This window comes from Portunus trituberculatus, chromosome 38 (genome assembly GCF_017591435.1).
Source record: "Portunus trituberculatus isolate SZX2019 chromosome 38, ASM1759143v1, whole genome shotgun sequence".
Taxonomy (NCBI): Eukaryota; Metazoa; Arthropoda; class Malacostraca; order Decapoda; family Portunidae; genus Portunus; species Portunus trituberculatus.
In genome coordinates, this window is record NC_059292.1 from 32,886,313 (window position 1) to 32,896,542 (window position 10,230).

The following is a 10,230-nucleotide window of genomic DNA, read 5'->3' on the forward strand; positions in this document are numbered from 1 at the left end:
ACTAAGTGGTCCCAACAAACTGGTGTATCAGATAAGGTGGTGAGAGGGTTAAGTGTTCCTTCAGTGATATCTGTTTTATCTTTTGCGTCACTGGCGATGCCTCAAATGCAGAACGTGCATTTTTACAGGCAACGCGTCCTCCCGGGAGTTCTTCGTGTGTCGGGAGGTCTTTTTTTCTCTCTTCTTTTTTTCCTTTTTATTTTGACTCGCGTAACAGTTTCTACTAATTAGTTTAATGCTGTATCATATCAATTAACGTACACGCTTGGCACAAGATTTTTGTGAGGACTTTTACACTACGAGTATCAGTTTAGCGTCTCTTGTGGTGATTATATAACGCATAACGAAAATTGGGTTTGATTTCTTTCACTTTTATTATACGTAGAGGAGTATTGTTTTTAACCTTGTTTTTCATTGAGGGTTTTTTTCGGCAGTGCAACTAGCAAACATTTTTTTCTTTCAATATTCATTTCACTTACTTTTCTTTATTTCTATGCAGTGGCTCCCGCAGTAGCTGACGTAGGCATTAGGAAATCGTATCATGATTTTTTTTTTTCTGATATAGTTACAGACTTAACCCATACACAGCTCTAACACCAGATCCACCAGGCTTTACTCCTGTGTAAATGCTTCTCTTTGATGGCAAGCAATTCGAAACATAGACAGTATATGCAATAATTAAATTTACCTGCACAATATGTATAAACAGAAGTAGTTTACAGTGACTTCTTTCCAAAAATAACGTGTGTTGACGTTCACCCTTATTTGGACATATTCCATAACTTTATATTCACAATTTCCTTTCTTTCATTTAAGTCTTTTTTCATCTTTCCTTTTTCTTTTTATTTATTTTTATTATTTTTTTTTATTTATTTATTTATTTTATTTATTTATTTTTTCTTTTCTTTCCAGCTCTGTACATCGGTGAAAGGCTTCGTGGTCTCCCGTCTGGCATGAGCGTCGCCCAGACTGGCGGCACACACAGCCACAATGGTCTTCCTTATAAGTATGGTATATTCATATAGTCTTTTTGTTCCCAATCACCTTTACTTCGACTGCATGTTAAATTCTTTGTTAATATGCTGTCCCTGCTTCTGTTCTTATTACTAAGCATGATGTTCTGTCAATCTTCCTGTCAGAGTGTCTCCTTTGGGTCTTGATGTCGTTTTTGCTGCGACCTGTTCCGACCAGACTCAGTAATATTGATTCTTTTAGAACTGCAAACCTTAAGGAAAAAAGTGTATCTTACGTTGCCTTCTCTTTAGCTCTCTCGCGTACACATGTAACTTGAAAGATACAATGAACATACTCATGAAAACACCATCCGTAAATCTTCGAGCAGACTATTCAAAACACACTTCACGCAGTGTCTTCCTGGTTTGGAGAAAGGCAGTCTGATGCTCCACAGGTTAACAGCAACAGACCCATCTCATAAGATGGGTCCTCTAACGAGGACCTTCAGCGATCGTTGTGCAGCAGGTGATACAGGTGAGTTTTCTGTCAATCCTTTAAGAAAAAAAGTAACATTCGGTGTCCATCACTATTAATCGTATCAAAACAGGGGACTAGCTGGTTTTTGACACCCAAAGGCCTCTCGGCTACACTGCAGTGAACGTTCGTGTATCTGCTTCGTTGATCTGCTAGACTGTGCAGAGAAGACAAGCACCTTAGTAAAATCATGAAGACGCTCATGATAATAGTAGAGGCTGGTTTTTCGCAATTCCATATTTTTAAGAAGGGAAGATTTTGTTTATCAAAATAAGAAAAGATTAAGAAAATAGCAATAGTTAAAAGACCACATGTTTTGATTTACAGCACATTCTTTTCATATAATATTAAGGGTGCACCCCAGCCGCAAATTTCGGTTTGATACAAATTAAGCGAATTATCAGCATGGATCTTATGACCTCGTAAACATGATGATTCTTAATAAGCTGCAAATTATCTAATTACACTGCAGTCCTATAGCACCTCTGTATATGAGGTTTGTTTGTTTGTTTGTTTTTTCGAATGGATAGATTTTTCATTTGTATAGATATAGATCACTGTATTGTGTTCTTTGCAGTAGCTTGGCTCTCAGGGCGGAACGACACCGCAGCGACTTTTGTTTAGAAGAATGAAGTGTGTATATTGGCACACTGGTGCCGTACGAATTTGGGAAAGAAGATTGGTCATCCTTCAAACAACCTGTACGTGGCTAGTGAGTTATTTATGAATATGATAGTTATGTGTAACAGTTTAATGACAATGAACTGAACTGATCGTTAATCTATGCTACATCGTTATTGTAGGCGGCATACCACATTATACATAAATTAGAATTGATACACTTAAGGAAAAACAAACTTTGTGGAGACTCAAAAGAAAAAAGAAATTGAAATTTTGAATTAAAAAAAAAAAAGTTGCAGATTGAACAAAAATTTGCTTACATTAATTTCACAAACCATGTCGTTGCTGAGTTAGAACAATGAAAAGTATTTTCCATCACTTGAGGTATCGTGCTTCGACTGGGTAAAAACTAGTGTTTGTGAACTACGTATATGAATCAGCAGAGACAGTTACCGAAGAGCATCACCTGACTGAAATCAGGAATGACAGCACCAAAACTCAAGCATAAACAACAAACAACTACTTTCTGGTTATCTCTTCGAGACGAGTACTTCACCATTACAGTGAAAGCAGTTGGATCTCTTCATTTCAAAGCTTCGTACTTCTATGAATCAGACTGAGGCTGAGGCACAGGAGGCAGACTTGAAAGTATGCAACCTTTCCACCGTTCAGCTTTGGATAAGGTACGTTATGAAACAACACCAAGGTCAATTTCACATAAATTTTTGTATATTTGGAAAAGGAATTGCGTTTAATCATGTTTGTACTTAAATATCTTCTATTTTTAAATGCTCATTACTAGTAACTTTATCTAAAACGTGTTTTATTTCGCATTGATATTTCTATGTTGGAATAGACGTGTTACTTTTAATAATTGTCCTACTTGAATAAATATAACATCTTTAGTTTCAGAACTACATATGATATTATGTAATTGCTAGTAACTTCATGTTTTTTTTTCCCACTCAGATTTGTTTCCATGAGAAGTCCTTTTATTTTTGTGTATGCTTGCGCGTGAGCAAAACCACTCTCTTGTGCTTTAGGTTTTCGTATTATTTATTGTGTTCATCCGCTGGTAACTTTGTCAGGGACTTATCCTTCATTGCAATTTTTGGAGTAATGAATATGCAGAATAAATTGATATTCTTAAAGCCAAGATAATCCATATTTTTTTTAGGATTGCCGATAATTAACCTGCTTAACGTATGAATGTTTATTTGTATTCATTGGTTTCACCTTAGAATAGTGTTGGTGAGCCTCAGCCTTTCTACGCCTGGCTTGGTTTTTCGGTGACGGAAAACATAATGAAAACACCTGTACTTGACCAATATTAGGTGAAGTAATACATGAAGTTCGCACTTTTTTTATCGAGTCTCTCTCTCTCTCTCTCTCTCTCTCTCTCTCTCTCTCTCTCTCTCTCTCTCTCTCTCTCTCTCTCTCTCTCTCTCTCTCTCTCTCTCTCTCTCTCTCTCTCTCTCTCTCTCTCTCTCTCTCTCTCTCTCTCTCTCTCTCTCTCTCTCTCTCTCTAAATAGTCATGTAAAAAATCTAGGTGTTTATGTTGGCAAATATATGCTTTTTGATTAACACATCAGTGGAATTCTTAAGAAAATCGTGTCTTGATATTCATCACACGAATAAATGACAATTTTGACAAAACAACTCGAATTATTTTTGTATAGACTCTTATCCTCAGCTTGATGAATTATTGTATGTATATTTATATGGGCCTCCACTAATGAAACTCTTCTTCATAGGGTACAGAAATTATGAAATTTTGCAGCCAAAATAGCCACTGGATTAGCTATTAAATATGATCATGTTACTTCAATCGTAAAAAAAAAAAAAAAAAATGGATGACGAGACGAATTTGGTTTTCAAAAATGCGTCAATGTGCATAAATAAAACTAAATGGGCTGTATCCGGAATGGTTTTTACAGTTTTATACTGTCAGAAAACAAACAGGAGACACAATAGAATAACTAGATACCTTCCGAAACGATAATTACTCCTAGTAAGGTCTACTAGCACTGGTTCAGAGAGCACTGTGAAATTATCATTAAGCCAGCTATGACCTCACTGAACGTTTCCTTTTGTGTCTCACAACACAAGGGGGCAATCACAGCCTGCCCGCTAAAAACGACTCTCTTCCTTCACACAAAACTACATGCATCTAACTACACATATATTCTTCCCCCATTTTTTTTTTTTTTTTTTAATATCTTTTGAAAAAATTACTCCTATATCATTTGTGGAGTACCCTTCTAGGTAACATTTTTCTATCAAACTTGTTTGGGGACTGGTGCCCCAGTGGGCATTTTTTTTTATCACAATTTTGGTTTCCTTGGACGGTATCCCCTCTTACATATAAAGTAATAAACTGGACGACTTGTATGTGCCACGAACTAGAACAGACTCTGGCACTGCGGTTACTGGACCTATTGCATGGAATTATCTGCCTGATTGTAGCACTAACTCTGCCACCCTACTCGTACAAAGTTTTAAGTCTAGACACAAAAATCGTCTTGCAAGTTTAGAGTAATTTTGTGTATTCGTATATAAAATGTTTTACTTGATTATTTTAGACGTTTGTTAAATTTTTTTTTTTTAATTCTTATTTAGTGATGGGCGCACTGTGTATGATTTGGGTAGTTCTTATTTTTAACTCAAACTTATCTTCGGCTTTTATTTATTTTATTGTTTGTATTTTTTCGCATTGTCATCTTGAATTTGTGATGTGAGTTTCACTCACCCAGTCTGCTAAACTGAATAACCATGTTTTCATGGAAATAAAGAAAAAATATTATTTTTATTATTATTATTATTCTCTCTCTCTCTCTCTCTCTCTCTCTCTCTCTCTCTCTCTCTCTCTCTCTCTCTCTCTCTGACAGCGGGCAAAACAAAAATATGCATATCCTCCCATCGCAACACTGCCGCCTGGCACAGTAAGGGCAAGGGAGGCTGAGGCCGTGCCATCCCTACCGAGGGTGTGACTTGCCGGTTGTACATCTTTTTTATTTATTTATTTTTTTTTTTTTTTTTTTTTTTTTTTTTTCAAGGAGACTGGCTATGCTCGAAAAATCATGATAAAAATATAGGAAGTCACAAGAATAAGAAAGAAGGTCGTGGATACATAATTGAAGGTTTTGTGTTGTTGCCTCACACCTTTCATTGCAAAACTATAAGATAATAAAATAATAATCTCCTTACAAGTGAGGCACAATTCAGTATTTGTATGTGCCTCTCGTCCGCCATTTGCTGACCGTCTCGGCTCGCCTAGGCTGGGGCCGCGCCTCCTGCCCCAGGCTGCCCTCCTTTCCTGCTGTGTCCTGAGGGGTCCAGGGGAGCCACAGACAAGCTCCTCAGGTCAGGGGGATGCACCCCTAAACTTAGGACTGAGTTTATTTCTAAAATACCCTTCGGTGTTGTATAGAAGTCAGAAGGCTGTGTGTACTCGTGATGGGATTGTGTTGTGTTAGTCGGTGACTTTTGTGCCTGTGTGTGTGTGTGTGTGTGTGTGTGTGTGTGTGTGTGTGTGTGTGTGTGTGTGTGTGTGTGTGTGTGTGTGCGCGCGTGTGCGTGTGTGTGTGTTTACCTAGTTGTATTTATCTAGTTGTACGTACATTACAGGGTTCAAGCGGGCTCATAGTGACCTGTCTCCATATCTACTTTTATCCAACTTTTCCTTAAATTTGTATACACTTTCTGCTGCTACAATCTCTTCACTCAATCTGTTCCAGATGTCCACTATCCTATGCGAAAAACTAGACTTCTTAATGTTCCTCGTACACTGACTTTTCATGATTTCGGAGTGTCGTCTTGTTTGTCTATCTCCATCCTCTGTCATTGATACCAGGGTTTGTTTGCCTATCTTTTCCATACGGTTTACTAACTTATACATCGTTATTAGATCTCCTCTTTCCCGATTATCCTTTAAAGTTGGTATTTCCATTTCATTTAGTCTTTATTTCTGGCACCATCTTTGTAGTGGTCCTTTGAATTCTTTTTTAGTTTCCTGATGTCCTTCTGCCAGTATGGTGACCACGCCACTGTTGCGTATTCTATTATGTGTCTCATCATAGTGGTTATGATCTTTTCATCATGTTCTTATCCATGTAATTGAATGCCACTCTGATATTTGTTTGTGTCTTGTATGTTGAGGCAAATAACCCATTACTGTGTCTTTCTGGAGTCAGGATGTCTTGTATAATCACTCCCAGGTCTTTCTCTTCACTCCTTTTCATTATAATCTTTTTTTTCCCATTTTGTATTCTCACGTAGGTCTTTTACTACTTTTACTCATTTCCATTACATGGCATTCTCTGATATTAAATTTTAATTTCCACTTTTACTCCATTCGATCTCGTCGACATCTTTTTGCAACTCCAATTCTGGTAAACTCTGGAACTCCCTGCCTGCTTCTGTATTTGCGTCTTCCTACGACTTGACTTCTTTAAGAGGGAGGTTTCAAGACATTAGTTCATTGATTTTGGCTAATTTCTTACTACTTTTTAAGGGAACCACCACTTCAAGTGGATCTTTTTTTTTTTATTTTGTTGCCCTTGTCTGGCTTCCTTCCTGCATGAAAAAAAAAAAATGCTGTCCTTAATGTTCCTTATTATTCTCAAAAGTTTTGCATCGTCTGCAAGCAAATTTATGTAGTTTCTCAAATCCTTTTATACATCATTGATATATACTTGGAACATAATTGGTGACAGCATTGAACCTTGTGGTATGCCATTAGTAACTGCTCCAACTTGATGGGGTGTCTCTTATCACTGTCCTCATTTCCCTATCTTTTAAGTAGTCTGTCATCCAGTTTAATATATTTCCTTGTATTCCTCCATTCTGTTCTATTTTTTATAAGAGTCTTCTATGTAGTACTCTATCAAAAGCCTTTTTAATATCCAAATACACCGTGTCAAGCCATCCATCTCTCCCTTGTACTTCATCTATTACTCTTGTATAAAATTAGAGACCTGTTGATCACATCCCAAATTGATTCCACCAGTTGTTCTCTACATTCTCTCAGTGTCCATCTTAACACTCTATCTGGCCCCATTGCATTTCTTACATCCACTTTATGTAATAATTTGCTATTTTTTTCTTTATGCACCACAACGTTTCTTAATCCTTCCCATGTCGTTTGGTTGTTTAGTTCCATGAAATCTCCCTCTTCATTAAATACTGATTTAAAACTCTCATTCATAAGTTCACTCATTTCTTCCGTTGCTTCATATATTATATCCTATATCTCTTAGTTAACTTATTGATGGTCTCTCTGTTTGTCATTTTTCCACTTATATACTTGAAAAAATCTTGGAATCCTCTTTACGTCTCTTCACTAAATCGTTTTTTCTAAATTTCTCTATTCCTCCCTTCTTATTCTAATATATTAGTTTCGTGTCTCTATTCTGCTTCTTATTTACTTTATTTTGGTGCTTCTTTAATTTTTTCCAAGCTGCATCCTTACGCTTTTTAGCTTTTGCACATAAAGCATTATACCACGTGCGTTTACTCTCTTTTACTCTATATTCGGGAACATATCACTTTATCCCCTCCTTATACTTGTCTAGGAATATTTCATACTCCTTTTGAACTGTCTTGCCTTGCATGGTTTCCTTCCAATCAATACTGCCGAAGTAACTCCTTAATCCTTCAAAATTTGTCTTGGCTTGATTCAGTCTGTGTGTGTGTGTGTGTGTGTGTGTGTGTGTGTGTGTGTGTGTGTGTGTGTGTGTGTGTGTGTGTGTGTGTGTGTGTCCCTCTTTACATTTCAAAATAACCTGATCCTCTAATTCAATTTCTAGAACCATTTGATCACTTTTCCCATTGGACTATGATATCTGATAGTTGGACAAGGCTCCGGTTTTTTTTTTTTTTTTTTTTTTTTTTTTTTTTTTTTTGTGTGTGTGAATACCAAATGTAGCATTGATGGTTCTTCTTCCCCTCTATACTTTTTTATATATAGTCCTTCACCCATTGGTCCAATCTGTTTATCATTACCAGTTGTAACACTTCTTCCCCCCCAACGTCCAGCGTGACTGTTTACATCCATTTCTTACCAATTTACATGTTTGCAGTTTAAAACTCCCACAAGTAGTACTCTTCTGTCCTTCCTTAATATATTGTCCAGGCAATTTAGCGCTTCATTTTGCACTTCTTTATGTACATCAAGCCTCCATGTATTAATCTTCGGTGGCACATATGTTACTATGATACTCCTCCTTTCCCTCCCACTGGTCCTAATTGTGTGTGTCGGGGTGGGGGACGGGTGGATGAGTTTGTGTGTGTGTGTGTGTGTGTGTGTGTGTGTGTGTGTGTGTGTGTGTGTGTGTGTACACATCCTTGAAAAGAGTGGGTTCTTTTCCTCCATCTTGGGATTTGGCACATTTATATTCTCTATATTTATCTCTTTTTTTTTCATTGTTTATTTACAAATTACGCTGGACTGGAGACCTCCTCAAACTTGTCTGTTTTTCTTCGTATTCTTCAAGCAATGACGGGATTCGCAGGTGCTGCTTCACATTTCTGGAGATGAGAAGTAACCTTCACTTACTTTGGCTAAATGCAGTAGTGAGAGGCACTCACAAGAACTACCTGGATGATGTGGATCCTTTAGGACAGAGATGGCCAAACTTTTCAGTGCAAGGGCCCTACTGGAAAAAAAAAGTCACAATTTTATAGGGCCACATTATATATTAATCCAAAATAATGAATATCTAAAACTGACAAAATTAAAGGCTTTTAAAGAAAAAACTACTATCCCATGCATACGCACACCTGCAGGAGAAAAATTAAATGTTCACAAAATTATTTAGCGTTGCTTGGTAACTTTCTCTTTCAAATTACTAACATTTGGAGGACCGCATGAATTCCTTTGGCGGGCCACATGCGGCCCGCGAGCCGTAGTTTACCCACACCTGGTTTAGGACATGGGCATGCTTTGTATATACTGTACATGGTGGCCTACGCGACATAGACCTCTAGGTCGTCTATGCTTCTCAGAGGCCTGAGTTGACCAATGGGAAAATAATTGGGGTTCTGCTCACGGTGCTCCTGGCCGCGGGTTGCCATGGCTTGAGGCGGCAGATAACATAAATGTTTGTCTGGCTTTGCCTCTGGGATACCGAGCTGCTTCAACCCAACCATTATTTGTTACTGGTACAGCCATACCACATATCTGTAATCACAGCCCTCCCAGAGTGTTTAGCAGTTGCTTTGTTCTAAGGTGACTGGCTGTTGCCTTATCGGATCCCTTACTGCCATCTCCTAAGTGAAGTGATTGTAAAAAAAGATGTTTATAATCTTACCAGAGTACAACACACGCAAAAAAAAAGAAAATACAATAGATAAATCAATTAATATATAATAAATAGATGAAGAGATAAAAGAGAGAGAGAATAGATAAATGAACATCCATTTACCAGAGATTATATTAGTTATCGTTTTAAGAAATCGTGAATATTTCCATATCCATATAACTGTGATGTGTTATTCGAGTGTCAGGTTAGCTGTGTAGCTTTGTCTGTAACCACTGAAAACCCACCAGCTTTGCACATGCACTGTGCCTCAGCCAAGGGGACTTAGTGCCAACAAGTTTGTGAACCATTACGTACATTAGGGTAAAGCGGAGACTGGAAGTCATTCAGCCAGTAATAGTTATAAAGTTTTGAAGCGGCTGATTGGGAGCTGGGTTGTCAAAGAATGTTAAAATGTTTCAGGCAGAGACATGAATATTATTATAGAATGTGACTTAGTGAAGGAAAAAGACCATTCATGAATTATTAACGGATGACAGTAATTGTTGACAGCAACACTCTCAATAAGTTTAGGAAGGCGGTCAACCATCATATTATTACAATGACAGAAAACAACTGGGCAGAGGACTGAAAAAGAAAATATTGTATGTGTGTGTGTGTGTGTGTATATATATATATATATATATATATATATATATATATATATATATATATATATATATATATATATATATATATATATATATATACACACACACACACAGATATTATCACAGAGAGAGAGAGAGAGAGAGAGAGAGAGAGAGAGAGATTGATATTGATATTGATATTGATATCTTTATTTTGCCTCTTGATTGACAA